The sequence below is a fragment of the Melospiza melodia genome, chromosome 16 (assembly GCF_035770615.1).
Source record: "Melospiza melodia melodia isolate bMelMel2 chromosome 16, bMelMel2.pri, whole genome shotgun sequence".
Lineage (NCBI taxonomy): Eukaryota > Metazoa > Chordata > Aves > Passeriformes > Passerellidae > Melospiza > Melospiza melodia.
In genome coordinates, this window is record NC_086209.1 from 7,086,359 (window position 1) to 7,106,937 (window position 20,579).

Below are 20,579 nucleotides of genomic sequence, written 5' to 3' on the forward strand. Positions count from 1 at the left end.
ACTGATTGTGCAATTCTAACATAGTCCAATATCTGAACAGCTTGCATACCACAGTGGTATTATTACCAGTTCATGTAAAAAAGGCCAAGACACACATTGAAGGAACGAAAATCTCAAACAAACATGAATTTCTTTTAAAGCTGGAAAAAGCTGTGCTCACATGTGCTACAGTTACAATCAGCCTTCCCAGCCCTCCAGTGGACTCCGAGATGTTCCCCCTCCCTAAGGCAGCCACCCACATGCACTCAGCAGTATTGTTTGTCCTGAGCCTCAAATCACAGATGAATCATTGCCAAACATCTCCTCTTCCAGGACATCATTGACTCTCCTGGTCAAGGAAATCAACCAGCAGAAACCATAGCAAGAGGCACTGCAGGCCCTGTTATAGCCAGTTTGTGCTTTTCAATATTGGCAACAACTGCAGGGAAAAAAAAAGGGAGATAATACCAGATGGATTTGACAGTCCTTTTCATCAGGACAGCCATGAAAGGATACTCTTCTCTTCCTCTAAATGCCATTTTAACGCTGCTACAGTTCACTGCCACAAACTCTGATAAGAATACACAATTTGCTTAAATGCTTATTAACTGACAAGGAAATCCAGAATTATTTAGGAGAACAAAGGTAGGAGATCAAGCATTTAAAATCTGCCACTATCCAAAAGGGTCACACTACTCTGGCATGGTCTATATTTCACACCTTTCATATATAATTGTTTGATTTAGTGACACAAAGTTTATCATCTTGCAGCTCAAAAGGAATTTGCATTAATAATACCAGAAAGACAGTCAAACCTCACTTAGCTCATGCTTCAACAGACATTCCTTATTTAAAATATTCTGACATTGGAGTGTCAGTTTCCCATCTTGGCAAATGTCATCAGCCAGGTTCTTTCTACTCTTAAATTACCTCAGTTTCTTCCAGTTAGTACAATTGCTTTAAAACAAGGAAACAAATCCATATTTCTTTAAAATTCTAAAGAACCATTTGAATTATCACCAAGTGTTCTGTCTTAAAAAAAATTACTTAAATTTTCTCAGTTTTCATTAAAAAAATCCTGAAGGTGTGAGCACACGTGCAAGGCCATATTTACTGTGTGAAGAAGGATGCATGGAAATATCCAGCCTGTGAATCCTCACCAGGCCATATGGGAAAGGTGGAGATGCTAAGCTGTCAAAACCTAGGGTCCCTACAATTACACTTCTGCACAAATGTAGGCACCTAGAAGGCTTTACAGGTGTATAGACCCTCTGAGATAGAACTTAGATGAGCAGAAAGGGGCTTGTGCCCTTCATCACATCTATGTGACCCACCTGTGCTCTGGAATTGGCAAGCTCCCTCCCCCATGTGAACTCTTGTGTTCCTATGACCTCCATTTCAACCTGCTGCTGTGAAATGTACTCCCCGATTTCAAAAATATAATTTTCATCCAGATTTTCTTAAATTGGTTTCTCATCTTTTGTGTTTGATGTTACTGTGTCCTCTTCCTTTATATTGAGATTGAAACTTGTTTGATTCAATTTCCATTCCATGAAATATAAATGCAGTAGCAAATGAGTAATCTAAGGTCAACAGAGAACCAGCAGGGAAACAATATTTTTCAAGACTGTATGAAATGGAGCAGCTCACATAAACAGCATATTTAGCTTATTCCAGTGTCTCCTCTTAATGAACCCTTTAGAAAACAGACAAATGCATCACATAAAGCTCATGCTCTGCAGATGTAGGTCACAGAAAGAGGACTCTCTACAGATCCTCCATGGTTGCACTGGGAAAAGCATTATCAAATTTCACTGTCTTTCAGGCTGTGTAAATTCTTCCAAAAACGCAGGGAAAATGTCACCGCGTGTTAAATATTGATGCCTGCTCCCATAGAGTGAATCATCCTCCAAAGTAGCATTAGGGTAGATGTATATTAAAAACTGTCACTGCAAAACCTCATTCCTTTGTATAGGCAACATAAACAATGCTGAATATACTGCAGAGCACACAAGGAAGGACTCTTCTTCACTGGAATCTTTTCTCACCACATAAGATTCCTGCTAATAAAAAAGGCACAATTTTTTCCCATCAGCTTTTTCTCTCTCTCTTTTCTTTTGCTTTTGCTGTTTCTCCTACTTCTAAGTCTCCTTAGGCATCAGTAGAAAAAAATTTTATGCATAAAGAAAAAAAATATTACCCATAAAGATCTGAAGTGGCCATAGTAATTGCAGAGCAATGCCAGCTGCAAGATCTAGGTCTGGGGGCCAGGCTGTTCCTCACTTTTCAAACCATTTAACTCCAGCAAGAAAGCACACCAAATGTGCAAGCAAGCACACCAAATGCACTGCAATATGTTAATCTAGCCACTGCCCTGATTTAATTGGCCCAGGAAATTGCTTGAGGTGTTTGGGACTCCAATTAAGGCTAGAAAAGTCTGGAAACACAGTCTTTGGTGGTGGAGGGATTTTTTTATTATTGCTTTTAAGAAACCAAACCCTCTGTTAGCCAAGACTCATGGGCTTAATTAGAGATTAATTAGATTTACTTGCTGCTACTTAGTTGAATTATAGCTCAGCAGACATATTTTAGGCAGCAGGTATAAAATTTAGCCTTTTTCTATCTCTCCTTTTTTTGTCTCTGCCCCCAACAACCAGAACTTCCTCAATCAGCAAATTCATTCAGTTCAAATCAGAATAATTGTCCATCTCTGCCCTTATCTTCACAACTTGAGGATACCTACTGTAATTTGTCCTAACCAAGTGAAATTAATTTTAAGAGAACAATGACCCTTGCCTGCCACTGTGACCATGCTGTGACCTGTGAGCCTGCAGTTGGAAATAAAGTTACTGTGCACTGGAAATATCCAGCTACATGTACAGAGATAAAGGTAGGGAGATGACTGCACCAGAACAACAGGCAAATTATCTAGTTTGGTCCACAAACCAGAGACAAAACCTTATATGAAAAGCACAAATAACAGCAACTCAAGTAGCAGCTATGGGTGAGATATGGGAGCCCATTTCCATTTGGACTCCCAAAGGGAGGAGAGACTTTTCAGAAGTGCTCAGCCTGTAACAGAGCTCAGCACAAGCCATGGCTAAAAACACAAAGCTTGTCTGCAAGCATCTAATGTTCCCTTTGCAGGACCCCCCTGCATCATGGAACAGGGGGTCAAACATACTCCTTCAAAAAATCAGTAAAAACACACACTGAGGTTTACACATAACAGTTTATCTAAATTAGCAAATGCTCAACAACACTGACTTTAATTTGACTTATCCATTTCTGAGTTTACTATTATTCTAGACAACAGCAGCAGGCATGATTTCAATACTTACATGATTCATTTTCATTAAGTTGGAATGGCATCATGTTGTTATTGTCTGGTTATTTGGGTTTAGTGGGGCCAGCAGAATGTTCTTCTGTTGGGTTTGGTGGTTATTTTTGGGAGAGGTTGTTTTGTTTTAAACAGACTGTTCTCCAATCCTGTTGTCACAGCAACAGTGGACATAACTAGCTCACACAATTTTTTTCCTCCAAACCTTCAGTGCTATTCAGATTGCAGATTGAATTTAATAAGCCAATTTAACAACCTTCCTGAATCTAATTGCAAGTTCTCCTAATAGTATGATATTATCCTTTCCAATACTGAAAGATTTCAATAAATTCTTTTCATATAGACTAGTGAATTTTCTTTGCTTAACTATATGTTAAGAGCTTTCTCCCTTTCATTTTCACATAGATAAGAATTCACCCTTGTAAATTTGGATCTTGACATTTGAAAAGAAAATGTTGAGTACAGAAACATTTAGAGCTCTGTGTTTTACAGTGACAAGGCTGAATTTCCAATATTATACAGTAAGGACATATACATTTGGGGTTTCCTTTAAGGAAAAAAAAATCCACTCAGTCCACCAGATTTCCACCTGATTTTTTAGATTTGACTTGTAAGCAGTGGATATATTCTAAGTATGAACATATTCATCTCAAAACAATAAAATTTAGTGCAGCGCCCTACCTTGAGCAGGGCAGTTTTAAAGTGGTGGGCCCACATTATTCCACCAATATACTCTGAACAACACATCTCTCTGAAGAGACCTCCAAAACTCAGTGGTAACAGCTCCATGGCACTCTCAAAGGTAACCACAACACTGAAGTGCAGCACTGCTTTAGTTGATACAGATGGATCATTCAATCCACAGCATTCTCCATAACCCCACCAGATCAGAGAGCCACAGCCAAGAAAAGAGGGTATTTAGTCACACAGAGCCATGGCACAGAGTGTGCAGTTTTATTTCACTGAAATTACTAGTGTTCAGATTTATCTGAAAGGTGCATTTGTAATTTTGGAGAAAAAATATATGGAGTTTTGCAATCACAGCAAGAGTGGGCTTTGGGTTTGCTAAGCAGATCCTGCAAATGACAAAGTGATGTCCTGAACAAAAGGAATAAAGGCCTTGAACAGATGCAGCCCAAAATTCTGAGTTTTCTGCCCTTTCAAGGAGAAATGATCATGCCATTTATGTCTAAGGCATCAGAGTTTGGCAACAAGAAGCACCAGGTCACTCTTAGGATTGGAAGTGATGCTCCGTGCTAGCCTTTTCAAAAGGAAATATTGCCTTTTAACACAAACACAACACCCTTTCCAAGTCACAAAGAACATTGTTTTCCTGTAGTATTAGAAGATTTTATGAGAGAGATGTGTGAAGTCATTCTGAGGGTATCTACTGTGCAGTCTAAACAAACCACAGAGGGCTTCGTACAGAAATTAAGATTTCTTGAATTCTTATCAGTTCAGACACTAAAAGCTCTCAGACATACTAGAACAAAAAAAAAAGGGGGGAAAAAAAAAGAAAAAAGGAAGTAAAATTTAACCAGCTTTTGGCCAGGTTCATGCCGTCTGTGGTAAACTTGGTGCTACTGGGGTGAGATTCAGAAGGCTACTTATATCCCACAATAGATTTGATTTTGGATACGATTTCCTGGTCTTCCCTGCTTTTCTGTGCTCAATTATTGGAGTTCAGAGATCTTGAAAAGCTGATTTAGTTGACAAACTAGAATATGGATCTCTGTTATTGCAGGGAATTAATTCAAATCAATATGACTATGATGGATCTTAATGATGTTTCACAATGCGTGCATGTGTACACTTAGGAATTAATTTGAGGTAATTTAATAAATTTATATACTTTAATTTTTAAATGAGACCTGATTCCCCATGCTAGTGGTTTTCACATCTGTTTTTCCTGTCAGACTCCACTACTAAGGCTCTTCAGCTTAGTGTGCTATTACCTTCTCAGTTACCCAATTAAATAAACACTAATCACCTTATTTGATAAACTAAATTATAGTTTCTGTACTGGCCTAAGTGTATGACAAAGAGATATTTAAGATGTACAATATGTTGTGCTAAAGTAAGCAATGGACTACATGTTATCTGGAGATAGACAGATGCCTGACTAACCACTTCATGTTTCCATGTGTTTTTTGGGGAAAAAACTGAAGATCATCATGTCATTCACATTTAAATCTAGAAAATAGAAAAGATAGATTATGAAAAAAAAAAAAAAAAGGCTTTCAACACATCTTCCATCTTAAAATTAAATAAATACCCCTTTACATACAGCCTGTTAGGGAACATCTGGGATCAGTCTTTGCAGAACAAACTGACAACATTCATCAAGAACTGAAGCAGCCAGAAGCTGACTTTCAAATATGTATCTTTTTAAATATGCATCTCTGCTCAGGTTTTTCCCAACTAATCCATCCCTTTTGATAAAAAAGATCTGTAAAGGTAGGATTACATGGTATTAGTGGTGATGCTGTAGCTGACACTCTGTCAGTAGAATGTGCTGGTTTGTCTCTTTTGGGTTTCCTGGCCTGGTGTAGGATTTTTCTGATTTTTGCTCCACATGGGTTGCATTCCCCCTTATCTCACACAAGACCAGTCCTGCTCAGAGCAGCTTGGGACAGAAGGGTTGAATTCCACTGAAAGAGAGAAGAGACAGGACCGTCTCAAAGTGAAAGTTGCACCAACCGCAAAAACTTCAAGCTTTCCACCTTGCTTTCTTAAATCCTCAACACATCACCAATTGCTCAGTAACCTGAGCAAGTAATTTTCAAAAGTAAAAAATTCACTTTATGCTAAAATTACTATCTGGTCTCTGCAAAACAGTGGAAAATCAATATCTGGTATTTGAAGGAATCTGTGGGGCTTAGGGTTTTTTCCTTGGTTTGAATGACCAAATCAATGCTTAAACACAGAAGATCATATAATTTTAATAGTTTCTTGGCCTTGATAAAAATGTTTTTAAAGCACATAGCCTTTTCCTTCAAATCAGTCGTGTTGGCAAAGATGAATGTTTCGAACTCTGTTTTGAAACAGATCTACAGTCAAGATCCAAGGAAAGCACTGAACATAAATCAAGGCAGACTTGGATGCACAGAGTGTATTTTGAAGAGGACTCCAGAGTAAATCTAAAGTGATGCTGCTAAGAGTGGGCCTGATCAAGCTTGACAAACTGTTTCTTCTCAAAGGCACAAGAGTGAACAGCAAGGCTATGGGCAGTGTTTCTGATGGGATCCCACAGACCTTGCACATGTCCCCCCAGAAATAATGAAGGGCCTTACTGAAGAGTTTTAGGATGAACAGATGACAAAATACTTTATTTATTTCTATTATTGAGAATTATTTATTCTCAATCTAGGAACATAACACTATACAAAAATTCTTAGACCTAAGCAGAAGCAGGACTTACTTTACAATAAGGCATGAGGAAAAATTTTTAAATTTAAAATTTTACAATCTTTTAAAAATCCTAAATCAGTTCATCTGGAAAAGCAAGACTCAATGGTTTTTTAAGAGATAAAAGATACACCCAAGCACAAAAAAGAAATCTATTCTTTTTCCACTCAGTTAAAACATTTCATGCCTCAACAGACTTTCTTTTTTCTAAAGTTTGTTGTTTCAAAAGAAAAGCCCCAAATAAATCAGTTATAATTTTCATTTGAAGTGACCAAAACTTATTTTGTCTTTGTTTTTAGGTCAGTTTCTGAAAAAAAAATTCCATTTTTTCAACATCTTTAGTCAACATATGTCTCATTGTTAGGATGTGTTTAAAGATTTATTTGCATAAAATTTCTTGGAAAAACAACTTTTTAGCAATGAAGCTTTAGGAGATCAAAAATCCACCTCTGAGATTCCCTGCAGGGCCTTTGCACAGTACTGGTCAATCACAGAGGTCAATCTCTCCCATATGAGGTATCTAATATTAGATCTTTAAATCTATATTTAGAGACCAAAATCTTTGGCCTGATTTTTAACAAGATGAGCATTTCTTGCCTAACTGCAGAAACTGACGTTCAAACAATTTGCCTTACACTCTCTTCTCTCTCAGTGTCATGAAAATGAGAAATAAATGTAAATGTAAAATGGGAAATAGAAGACTTCTGAGCTTCCCAAATGCACTAGGAGGATAAAATGTCAAGTCTGATGAATCCTACTATGATGTACATCGTGAAAAGTTTATCAATAATATATAAGGAAAGGATTAGAGGCAATGTCACTGTAACAAAATCGATTAAAATAGTTCTAACTGCTTCAAAAAACACCTTTCCTTCTCCATCTGCCCCATCAGCTCATACCCAACCAACCACCACCGATCATTATTCTCAGCAAGTATCAGGAACAGACAAAACATTTCTGACTTTCATAATATTTCTTGCATTAATTGAGACTAAAACTCTAAGAGAAATGTCACTGTTCTGTGGAGGAGCTGTGGGCTAAAACAAGAACACTGGCTTCACAAATGACAATGTGACTAAAGCTGCAGTTCCTCAGTATCAGCATTAAAATCTCTTTCTCCATCACATCCATGCACGCTTCTTCTGAAAGGTGTCCTTATGATATCTAATGTTTTATCTAGGAAACAACAACCAATCCATAGAAAAAGCCACATTTTCTGTAGCATCACCGCTGGAGTTTGGCTTGGGAAACACTCACCAGAACCTCGTTTGGTTTCCAGTACCTGAGCTGTAACCAACCCAGCAAAAGAGAGCAGTTAATAGTAAAAGTTACAGGATACTGAAGATGACATGTGGGTGCCAAGGGTACTGATCATTAAACAAGTGATCAATTGTCAGGTAGGATAAAACTACAGACACATGGCTGCCCTAAAGTTAAGAAATTTCCTTCTCTCCTTCTCACCCTTCTTCTAAGCTGCTGGAAAAGATGTGAAATAATGGTTTTGACAGACTTATCTTCCCCCCAGACCAGATGTGCTGATCTCCCTTAGGTTCTTTACACTGAGTGAAGGCAGATTTTAATCTTCCCGTGCCCACTGTGGCAGCTGTATAAACACTTCATTAACATAAGAATGGTGATAAGTATGTGCTATTAAAACTGGGGAGGGGGAGCAGTGTTTTTCTGTATCCTTTATATCTCACTGCATTTTATGCTATGAGTAGGTGCTAAATCGGGAATGAATAAATGCATTTCAAACCCACACTTGGCATCCAATGTAGGCTTGTTCTCTTACAGATGAACCAAATTTTTAGATTGACAATTTTTGCATCTATTCAGTGCCAAGGCAAGCATGTTGTTTAGTATGAATTTGAGAAAATATAGCAAGAAAGGGGTTTTTTCTCTGAAAAACAGAAACCCATATTCTTAAAATTCTTTTCATTGCAGTTTTCATTTGAATAGAACTCAGGCTATGGCATGTAGTGTCTGTTAACTCTGCTACTAGTGTGGCAACATGGTGAATTCTCTTTCAGGAAGATTCTGAGTTACTTTTTTCTTTAAGGCCTTTAAAAACTAAATTCAAGTGCCTTCCTTAGCTTTCTCTTGATACTTCACTAGAGATGTCATTACTGGAATTTACTGAGTCATTCTCAGTAAATGGTGAGTGCAGGATTATCTTTTATGAAGAGGAGAAGCGAGACAGTTGATCTTCTGCATATTTAAGAATTTATTTGATGTCAAATTAAGAATTTTCAAAAAATGTACTTTGCCCGGCCTAGAAATCATCCCAAGATAAGATCTACTCTGCCTGCTGCTCATTAGGGATACAGATATTGTCCCTACTCTTATAAAGTACTGAGTTTTAAAACTGAACTGGAAAACTGGCATCTCATCAGTTTCCTTGGTTCCTTCCTTTTCATATACACATGAGCACATAAAGCATTTTCTGTAGGCATATATATATATCTTTGTGTGTATATATTTATATAAATAGATACTTTTCTAAATATATTTATGTATAAATAAATGCTTCTTTCCTGCACCAGCTGTCACCTCTGAAGCATATGCCTGGCCAGAAAAGCAGACAAATGCTTTTTGAAGCAGATACATCTTCTATTTCCATAGTGTGTTGGCAGGAGGTGGTAGTAAGGATTAAGAAATTGGTTCTATTCTTGCTAAGAGCCAACTGGCTGGGAGGATGCTTTGGGGCATTGTGGATGTGATATGTTGGTAGTTCCTGAACTGAAGAGAAAGAATGAATTTGCATGTGGATATCTGAAATCTCTGTCTGTTCCATGCTCATCACACAGCTGCCTCGCCTTCCTCTCTGCAAGGATACTGCAAATCATGTCTAATGGCTCCAAACCAAAATCTGACAGGCTTTTCTTTACCCCTCTGACATATGTACTGCACAGCCAGGCTCTTTGCAGCTTCTTCAAAATTAAGAAGGTTGAATTTTTCTCTCAGATGTCAGCACACAACTTTCATTACACTGATTTTAATCTTTCACTGGTTTAACTTCTGTATAACCTCTTTGCAAATAGCAATGTGTCAGGGACAGAGGAAATTAAAACTTGGACAGAGCCTTTTAGACAAGCACCAATAACCTCGTTAAATTGCAGATAGTAATGTAGGGAAATCAGGAGGAACCACAGACAATTCCTGCTAAGATTTCATCTTCATATCCATTCTACACAGGAACTGGGTTCTGGATTTTCAGTAGGTGAGTAAACATAAAGACCCGCTCAGGTGTGCTAACATTCCACCCTCTACAGCCTGCAGATCAGATGCTGCTCTAACCCACTCTGGTTTGTTCAAGACCACGGTATCATGGTTTGGTCCTTAGTCTGAGCCTGCCACTAACCAAAGTATTTCCTGCCCAGCAATGAGGTGATTACCTGTGACACAAGATGGAGTTACTTGTCTCTGGTGACTGTATGACATGGACTTGGTCAAACCTGGAACTGAGCCCTACACATTCCTGTTCCTACTGCCTTTAAGGGTAGAGGCCTTCAGTTACCAACACAGGCTGAGTATGGGGGCTGGAAGCACCTGACAAAGGCTGCACACTCTACTAAACACGCTGCTAGAGCAGCCCTTTGCACTCAGATTCTCTGGTTCTGTGCTCCAGCTGCATCCCTGCCTGGAGCTGTCCTAGAGCATGCTCCACTCCCTGCACAAACACCAGACACATGGAGTGTCTTCCACACAATTGATAACTTACACATCATCCATATCTAATCCACAAATAACCCAAGGATGAAGGAGTGAAATTTTTGAAAGAAGCAGAGGAAAGACAGGCTAGAGACCAGTCAGCCTTTCTCTCCAGTGTGGAAACACATCTCTCCTAACCAATCCTACTATTAGTTAATGACTGCCCAGTGTGAGCACTGTGCACATGTGAAGAATTTGCTTCTTTAAAGGCTGTTGAAAAATTCCTGTTCACATCACAAGAAAAACCCAAAATCCAGAGTAATCACAGGAGCATGACTTTGCCCACAAGCATAAGGGAGTGTTCCAGATAGCACAACACATCATGGACCATCCACCTGGCAGTGAGTGCCACTGTGAGGAGAGTCTGACTTCGGTCACAGGTGACAGCTGCATTAGCTACTGCCACAGTGCTTCTGCAGGCAAGCAATAAAATGAACAAGCAGCAAAACTTGGCATCAAACACCCCTGTGTGGGAGATCCTGCTCACCACACTGCAACAGCCCTGAAGTTCCTCTGTGCTGACTCCAAATTCACAGCACTGTAATTGAAAGCAGCTTCAGGTATTGTCACAACTGATCCTTGTTGACAGTGATCAAAATTACTGCATGAACCATTATGGTTTGAACTGAACAGACTGTACCTATAACCAAGAACCAAAGCAATTTCCCATCTACAACAGAGTGGGCAAAATGGGAAGCACAGGCATAATGACTGCTAGTGAGTGGGTTACATATTTCTTATTCGTTTGCCAGAGCTTTCAAATGTCATAACAAAACAGAAGACATTGACATTTCCCCAAGAGCACACAGAAAGTTCTTAGTCTCCAATTACTGCAGAGTTAAGCTAAAAATTGTGAGTGCAGTAAACTCTGACGTTTTTCGCCTTTTAGATTAACTTTCGAATGCTCCTGAAAATGGACAGGCATCAATTTCCAAAATGTACTGCATTTATTTATTTTTGGTTGGTTCACAGAAACTGTACACAGGCACGAGCCCTGACAGTTATCATGGCCTCTTTGCTGCAGGTAGAAAAATTGTCCCTCCATCAAGTTAAAATTGATACAGAATGATCTTTTCTACTGAGAAAATTTAAATGGTGGTATCTTGAAAAAAAATTACACCCTAAAACGTCCTGCACAGTGAGCAGTGCTCTGTAGAGACAGAACATGCTCAAGAAATCAGAATCATGTAAAGACCAAACAAGTTATCCAGCTACAGATACGTTTCACAGAAACTGATAGGGTGAAAGAGAACTGTGCATCTCCTCAGGTCTGCACTGACAAGAGAGGAATTTCCTCTTTCCCTTCCTTCCTTTCTCCATTCGTCTCAGAGTATGTTTTGTTTAAAAACTGGAAAAACTTGATCCCGTGCTCCAGATGTCATATCCAATCAGATATGGATAGAAAAATATTAATCAAAATTTTGCAGCTCAGTAAACCACCTCCACAAGACCTTACATAAACTGGAGGCCATAGATTGAGATTTATATTAATTTCCACAAGAAGATGGCACCCAAGTGGAAAGGTATTCTGCTGTCAAGACCCACTGAAACTGTAATCCTAATATTGGCTCTTCCTTGAAACCAACAAACAATTATTTAACACATCACAATTCATCCTTATTTCACTCCTAAAATCATTCAAGTGAATGAAAAAGAGAAATCAAACTGTTTCTGAACTGAGGATTTCCATGGTGTTGAGAAGGAAGAAGGAGATTCCATAGGACAAGCTCAGGGAAGGTGTTTCAAGGTTTGTCTTTTTCTCTTTACCAGGACAGGTGGAGGAGTTGTTGACTTTGGGATTTATGAATTTAATTATTTATCAATACTTCAATTTAACAGCTCCTTAATAGCACAATATGGGGGGAAAATATCATCCTTGTTATTAAGGGCCAGAAACCAGAAACTTTCTTGTGCTCCACTGAAGTGCTACTTCAGAATGGATTCCCAAGCACCTTTTAAACAGCAGGGTTGTTGCCTAAAAGAAAGCCTGACTAGTTTGGTTGCTGTACAAGACACAGATGGCTATTCTACACTCCAGAGAGGGCTCTGATCACCAGACTGTAGGGAAGTGACATCTCTTGGCTCTTCTGCCAGTCAGTCTAGGAAGAAAGCAGTGAAACCTGTAAGACAAAAAACCCTACAAAGGCTCCTCCTACACTGTCTGAGAGACTGGAGTCCTCAAGGAGCAGAGGTGACAGGAAACCTTGTTTTGTTGCCCCTGGTAGGGCCTGTGCAGAGTCTGTAACTGCTCAGTGAGGACTGAGCCAGCTTTCAGCAGCACACAGACAGTGACACAGAATCGAGTGTTTCATGCAACTGGAAGGAGACTCAGAGGTCAAAGAACTCTATATGGAAAGTTAAATCAAATATGCAGTTTAGTAGCCTGTATCCGTGTCCTCCAGATAGCCCCATGCAATGTAATTGGGTCCTGGAAAACCAAGATCCATTGCTGCTGGGAATACATTGAGAAAGCAGAAGCGAAAAAGTGACCTCCTAAAGGCAATTTTAGAAGCACAGCTTGTATTCAAAAATCCACATCAAGTTTTAAGTCGAGTTTCAGATAGAGGCCATGAAGATCATAATAACATTTGCTAACTGGTACATCCCAACCTTTTGGTGACCTTCTGGAGTATGGATCCTGCTGAAATTAAAGCAGTTACAGAATATATTACATAAACATTGAAACACTCTCAAAGGCGCTGAATGCACACTCGGGTCAGGTGAAAAGAGAAACGAGAGCTTGCATTTACAATGCCTTTTCACTTAAAAAAGCAGATACAACCTTGCATTATCTTTAAGGACTGCTATAAAACACACTTTGAAAGGCAATCTTTCAAGGGGATGCTAAAGCAATGAAATGGTGGCAGAAGTAATTATGCAGAAATGTTTTTGCAAATAATAAGAAATATCTACTTTAATCTTGCAATTTCTTGGCATTAACATTTATAAGAAAATCCTTTTTATTTCACTGTATTTTCTGTGAACGGTTCAGGGTTAGAACAGAACTTTCAGAGGAAATGAAAACTGCTCAGTTAAGTTTCAGATATTTTAAAATCAATTAAAACTTTGTTTCAAGACTTTAGTTTTAGTCCCTCACCTTCTACCTAAGAGTCTTTTCTCATCAGTTCTATACTATTATAAGTATGAAAAAAACCCAGACTTTGCTACCTGGTGCTGGACATTGCAAATGAAATATTCCAGAATGGTTTTCTCAAGCTGATAATTTACTTTCCCTTTTAACAAATTGACAGTTACAACTCTTGCCATTTCAGCCAGCCTTTTTCTACAGAATACACTTCTCAGCACACCCATGGAGAACAAGTTCAAGAGATGCAGACAATTTATTTACCCCCATCTGAGTATTGTCAGCTATGCAATTTCTGAATCCTTTTAATCACTAACCAAGTTTCATGTTTACTGGGAAGCTGCCAATTCTGTACTCTTTACAAAAGTTTTGACAGGATTTTAGCATTTCTGCTTTAGGCATCAAGGAAATTTGAAGTCATACATATAAATCTTCTGAAGGATTTCTTAATGAAAAGCCTAGCAAAAGGAGCTGAGGGCTGAAGTACCACCTAGATAGCAATATCCTTCAGAGTGCCAAGTGTGTCACTGTAAGCAGTGTTGTAAACCCTGTGACTTTTTGAGACTGTGAATGAGACTGACTGTTCCTCTGTCCTTGTTAAAGGAAGCTGTCCCCACTCTGGACAGGCACAAACCAGAATGGGGATTCATATGGAGAGAAGGAATGTATTCCTACAGCTCCCAGATTGAATGACAGATTTTTACACCTACACACTGAGAATGGTGGCCCAAATTCCTGGTTCCAGCAGAAGCGAGGACATTGATGAGTTTATTTTAGTGATTAGAGTTGCTTCTTACTTTACTAAAAATGTATCACAGAGGTATTGCAGGTGACTCGAAACATGTGATTTTAAAATGTGCGTTATCCTCCTGAGCTTCAATTGGTCTGCAGCATTCATTCTTGTGCTTTCACTTAAAAAAGCAAAGCCATCTACAACAGAAGTTAAACAAATACATGAATCAGGTCTCGGAATGGTCCCAAGAGAGGAAACATGATAATGATAGGAGTGTATGAAATATCAATAATAGTGTCTATGCACTTTACAAGGTTTTACTGGGTAATGACTGCTCCCACATAAGAGATGTCTAAAAATCCAGTTAGGAGTGTGACACCTAGGACTTAGTTTAGGGGACTGAAGAGCAGTTTTTCTGGTGCTGGGTTTTTTCCAAACCCAGTCAAAAAGAGTAGATGCTGTGGGTTTCTATTTTTTATGGTATCATTTGCCTGGGATGTAGGCATCTGACATTTAATTACTGCCTCTGAAAGGAAGAGGGTCCACACCCCACTTCTCAATTAAAAACCACCATATTCAACCACTCTGAATGCTGCCTTTTTTTTTCTCTTTATTCTGTTCTTTTAACGCATAATTTCTCTTTTCTTCCTAGCTTTAGCTGATTTTATCTACCTTGAACACAGGCTAGAGGAGCCTGTCTATAACACAGCCTTTGCTGTTTGCTGCAGGCCAGAGGAGCCTTCTCATCTGGGAGCCGCCTGTTATTCACAGGGGCTGAGGCTTGTCCTCCATCCCCAGGCAGAACTCCAAACTCAGAAATGACTGTGCCACCAGGGACAATCAATGAAGAATAGAAAAGTCAGTATGTGTGGGACTGGGGCTGTAATTTTCTGTCACAAATGTCAGGTTTTCATGCAAAGGATATACAGGAAATTAAATATAAAAGCAAACAAAAAAAAAATCCTATGTTAGCACTTGACTAATTCCATAATTCACAAACAAGGTTTCCCAGGTGTTATCCTGCACAGAGACAACAGCAAGGAGTCAAACAGGTGCAGTTTAAGAGTCTCCTGATCTCTCAGATCCAATTTTGCAGTTGATGCAATTGTTCCATTTGCACCTTCATTAACCATTACAGAACCATGTAAAGCAAGTCAGCATAAGCCGATTTGGTTTACTTTAGTTTTTATTTTGGCAACAGACCAAACCAGTTCAGCTGCAGAGGGCTGTTGGTAGAGCCTGGGCTGCTGTTCCTCCCTCCCAAGCGCAGCATGAATTATGCACTCCCTGCCTAATGGTCCAGCAGCTCTCTCTCCCTTGGCTCCAGGCCTCTGGCCCCGCTCCTGATTGCTGTTCACAAAGTTGTCCCTGGCTGTACATACACAAGGAAAGAGAACTCCCATGTCCTAGGAGTTTACTGTCTAAACAGGAGTGAGGGGGCTGAGAGCTACTTTTAGGAAGAAGGGCCTGAGGGCAACTTGGAAAGCCTCAGGCAACCAAGGGAGCAGTCAGGCTGAGACAAGGGGAGTGCAAACCACCCAGCAGGGAAAGGGGAGCTCTGAACTCTGCTCTTGACCAGAATGTCTCTAATCATTACCAGAGCTCCATCTTCAAGCATGAGGTGCTACTGGTAATTTGTGTGTTCTGGGAATTTCTGTATGAGGTAACAAAGAGATAAGGTGAGACCTTCAGCATCTCAAAAATCAGGCACAGAAGAAAGGCTTTACATGTAATAATTCCACTCCATCATTGCTTATCTATCATCAATAAAAATCAAGTTTTGAAAGGCAGTCTGTCTCACTTCTTTTCAAAGCTGTTTTTCAAAGTGTAATCAGTGTAAAAGATTCTGCTAAGGTCTTGAGAGATAATTATGATTTGCCCTAGGTGAAAAGCCAAGCTTCTTCAGCAGCACCAGTTTTTGAAAATTTAGGTTTATATAATAGACACTTTGGACATGTGAAAATATCAAGCATCTCTTATTTCTTGTTTTTCTTGACACAGATCATTTTTCTCTTGCGAAGTTGTCAAACTCAAACTGCTGACTGCCAAGAAACAACAAAAAATTCCTTAACGGGACTGAAAATATTTTCTCTTGATTGCAGCATCTCAAAACCCTCACTGCTTCCTCTTAACTAAGTGTACTTAAAAAATGTCCTTTTAATTTCGTAAAGATCCTGAAGTATGCTAAAAGTAGCAAGGGAGGAGTCATAGATGGAGTTTTCTTTTCCTGGATTTAACATCTTCTGGAAGATGCCTGAGGTGCTGGATGACAAAAATCTCATGGTGATTACAGCTTTGTTTTCCTTAACAGCTCAAACCTCAACTTCATCATGCCTCTGATTTATCAGACTGCATACTGGCCCCTGAAAACTCTTCAATCCTTAATATGTTCACTATCTTTAAGGTAAAAATGTGGGGTGTTTTTACTTTGAACTTACTCTACATTCCACTCATTTTATTCTAAGGGCTCAAACACAGATTGGGTGTTAGCAAGTAACTGCACCAGCAATTCCAATGTGCATCCTCTAAACTACTGGCAAACAAAGAGTGATGCAATCACAAATTGCTTCTGAAGACCTAAACCATGATGATAGTAAAAAGCCCAGGGCTAGTTCCAGCTAACCCTTCTTATTTTTAAAGCAAAAACAGCAGCACAAACTTATGGCCTTTGAACACTGCTTGGCAAGGTAAGTGCTGAGGGCTCACATACAGGTCACATATACTCATGCATTAACACAGAGGATGCACACACACAAAATGACATTGCAGAATTGGCACGGTCAGACCTTTTAGAAGATGACCATCTGTGATAGCTATTAAAATTTATGGCATGGTGTTATGTCATTACAGGTGTCCTGGTAACTTTCGTGAGATTGAGAGAAACTGACAATTATTTTTCAGCTGCTTACCGATATAACAACAGGTGTTCAACTAATAAAACCAAATATTCCAGCCAAGGATATTTCTAAGAAATCTGCCGTCTGTCATGCACTGTCAGGTTTCTAGTGTCAAAAAAAAAAAAAAAAAAAAAACCAAAAAAACCCCACCAAACCTTTAGTCATAAAACTTTAAAGTTATTTCATATCAATTCTGAAGTTCTGACATAGAATCTGAAATTACTCCTTGCTGATTGTGTACTGTTTAGTCTATCCTCATTTTGTTTCTTACTGCTGTCTAAAGCTGATTATTTTCCTCATGTCTGATCCCAGCATCCCTTAACACTTAAGTAAGAATCCTGTTTTTCTAATAAATACAAATCACACATCTGAATTAACTCAACCATAGTTATTGAAAATATGGAAATAAACATTTAGCACTTGACAATTTGGAACATTTCTTTTTAGCACCTATGAAGGCATGTACATGACTTTAAATAAAATCTACATTTTAGTCATAAATTGCTATATTTATTCTTCATAAATGGAATCTTACTATGCACATCATATTTTATGTGAAGAAAAGTAGCCCAGGATGATCAGTGTTGACTGAAGGGACATGTGAGACTTTTGAGACTTTATCTGACAGGATGCCCCAGCAGCATCCAGAAAGCCTTTCTGCAGTGTGCAGTGAGAATGTGGCACAGCTCCATGGCACTGCTGCACCTGCAGAACACTTTCCTGAGAGGTCTCAGAATAACACAAAAGTTTCTTCTTTGTGTGTCCAGCTTGTTTCTAATAGCTGCAGAAAAGGCATTTTCACTGCAACAAGGAATTCTGGACAAAATGGCGACTGACCTTAATAAAACCCATTATCTCATAGAGCCTGTTAAGATGTTTGATCTAGATAAACTGACTTTTAAGCTTTCCTATAATTATAATTTCTATAACTTCTTTCCAATATTTTTTCCTATAATAATCACTCAGTGGATGCAGCTCTCTCTAAATAGTGAAATAAAAATAAACTCCATCTATCTCACAAAAATCCTTATCTCCAAGCATAAATTGTGTTCATTGTAAATATCCCACTAAGAGAGAGACCAGGGAAAAAGTAAAATGAAATTGTATTCAGTTCTCTGTGTGAATGAACCTAGCTAATACATTCCCTATAACTGCAGAAATACCTTGTTGGGAGGGATTTTTTTATTTTAGTTTCATTTTTCAAATTTTTCTGCCTTCAGACATGTCTGTTTGCCCTGGGGCATTTTCCCACAAGGTTCATCCTGCATCTTGTTTGCTCATTAACAGCAGGCATGAGAGGATCCACACACGGGGGTGAAAAACCTCTGCTGCTGTGCTCGACATCTACAGGTGTAGTGAGCACCACAACAACACTGGAATGAAAGCAAAGCAAAACAAGGCAAAAAAATACCCCAGCTCAGTTCACTCTTCAACATTTCTACCAGCTTTGCTGTATATTTAATAATTAAATCTAACAAAATTTTGTGTTGCTGTGAGACAGTACCAAGCATAAGCACTGTGATCTCTGACAGAAGAGAAGAAATTTTGTTGAAAATGTAAACTGGAGTTATTATAATTAAATATACCCTTCTCTTCCATCAGGTACAATACTTGGCAACTATGGCATTTTGTTTTTAACAATTAATTGGCTGGTTCTCTGGGCTTTTTATGGAAAGACACTTGAAGGCTTGACGAATTTTTATGGGGAGAGAAGGCAAAGAGAAAGCACATTTCTGATTCCTCTATGAATCAGTAAGAATTCACTCTTTGTATTGTTGGCACAACATTGTGTAATAAAAGACAAATCATCAGGGACAGGGAGCTGGTGTTTCAGCAGACCACCTCCTTGAAGCTGGCTTTTTAAAAGAGCGATAAAACTCCTTCCCACTAGAAAACAATTGTTTCCCATACCTTCCAAGAACTTGCTGGAGACAGTGAAGTGAATGCATGAAACATAAATCATAAGAGTAAGCCAATGCAGAGAGTCAGCACTCCATTCCTCTGATATTTACATCAAATATCAGAAGAGAAAACTTGTTTAACCAGAGCCTGTTCATTCCAAGCAAGGAATAGAATGGAGAGTGAAGAAATAGCAAAATGATTACAAGAACAATATTGAAATTTAGTGTAGAAACTGAGATCACTTCAGGACAATTTCAAGTTCTTCCTCACCTCTTCACAGATCTCCAGATCCCTCCATCTCTCTCTGTTGCTATGGGCTCTTAGACATGCCTACTCAACTGCTTTATCCTTAGAACCTCCACCTGTAGCTACTTTACCTTCTATATTCTACAACTCTCTTTGTAGTGGCTTCCTTACGATCCAGAAAAGCAACAGAAACATCCTAATGATTTCCCAGCAGCCTCCTGTACACCACAAACCTCCATGGTCCAAATAATGTTAGTTTTCTTGCATCTTTAAGTGTATCAAGCTGCAGAAGTTTCAGTGCAGCCCTGTGGTCATATCTCTAATGCACCTTTTCTTCATTACCAGGGTGAGATTCAATACCAGGCAAACTCATATCACCTTTACTTTTGATACCTTCTGTCAACCAATACAGGATCAGACCTGTTTATTTTTCTTATCACTCCTTCAGGAAAATATGTTTATATTTATAACCTTTAGCTGTTGTGATTAAAAGCAGCAGAGCTCCAGCACAGGTGCCACATGCCAGCATGATGTTTCCTAAAAGAGCTGCTGCCTGATTTGCAAATCAGCACTGAGAACTCCGAGATGGGCTGCAGAGTTTGCATCCTAATAGTGGCTGAATTGGTCTGTTCTGCTCTGCTGCTGTTATCATCCTGATCAGCCCAAGGATATCCTTGTGGAGGCTGTGCTGTTTAATATCCCAAACCTTTTAACATGGTAATGTAATATATTCCAGCTACAAGTTTGCACAATATTATTGAGTACCATCTCAATAATGATTCAATATAGGGAGTTTTTTCTGCATGGTCTTGTCATCTGTGACAGGGAAAACTACAGCACCAACAAGTGGACAACCTAGGGTCAAAAACATGCATTTCAAACAACTGATTTCACCTATTATAGTGTGCAAAGTCTCAAGAAAAACACATACTTTGGTCCTAACAGGGCAAGGGTACTGTGCTGGGATGCTGGTTCACGCAAAATGAAAACAGAATCTTCACAGGTGATACACTTAGCTGAGTTTTGAAGAGCTTTCAGTGAGAATTAACAACACACCTGCATTAATGATCTTAAGTACTCCTCCAGGTCTGCAGGAGAATCAATTTGAAAATAGAAGTATCTAGTTAGGTATTAAAGAGTGCCTTATTTGCTTGGAAGAAAATATTTTTAGTGACACAAATGCATTTGACATTTCCTAGTAGGAACACAATTTGTCTTTTAAAAGATCAAAAAATAAACATCTCATATTTATGTGCCTGTTCACCAAAACATAATCTG

At 38.9% G+C, this 20,579-nt stretch overlaps 1 long non-coding RNA gene across 1 annotated transcript in view; it reads right to left on the bottom strand.

Annotated features, from left to right (window-relative positions):
- Positions 1-3,456, bottom strand: part of LOC134425670 (uncharacterized) — a 96,873-nt gene extending 93,417 nt beyond the window's left edge. Inside the window, exon 1 of the long non-coding RNA XR_010029737.1 lies at positions 3,321-3,456. This is a non-coding gene — a long non-coding RNA (uncharacterized LOC134425670). The remainder of the gene's footprint in view (positions 1-3,320) is intronic.
- Positions 3,457-20,579: the final 17,123 nt, after the last annotated feature.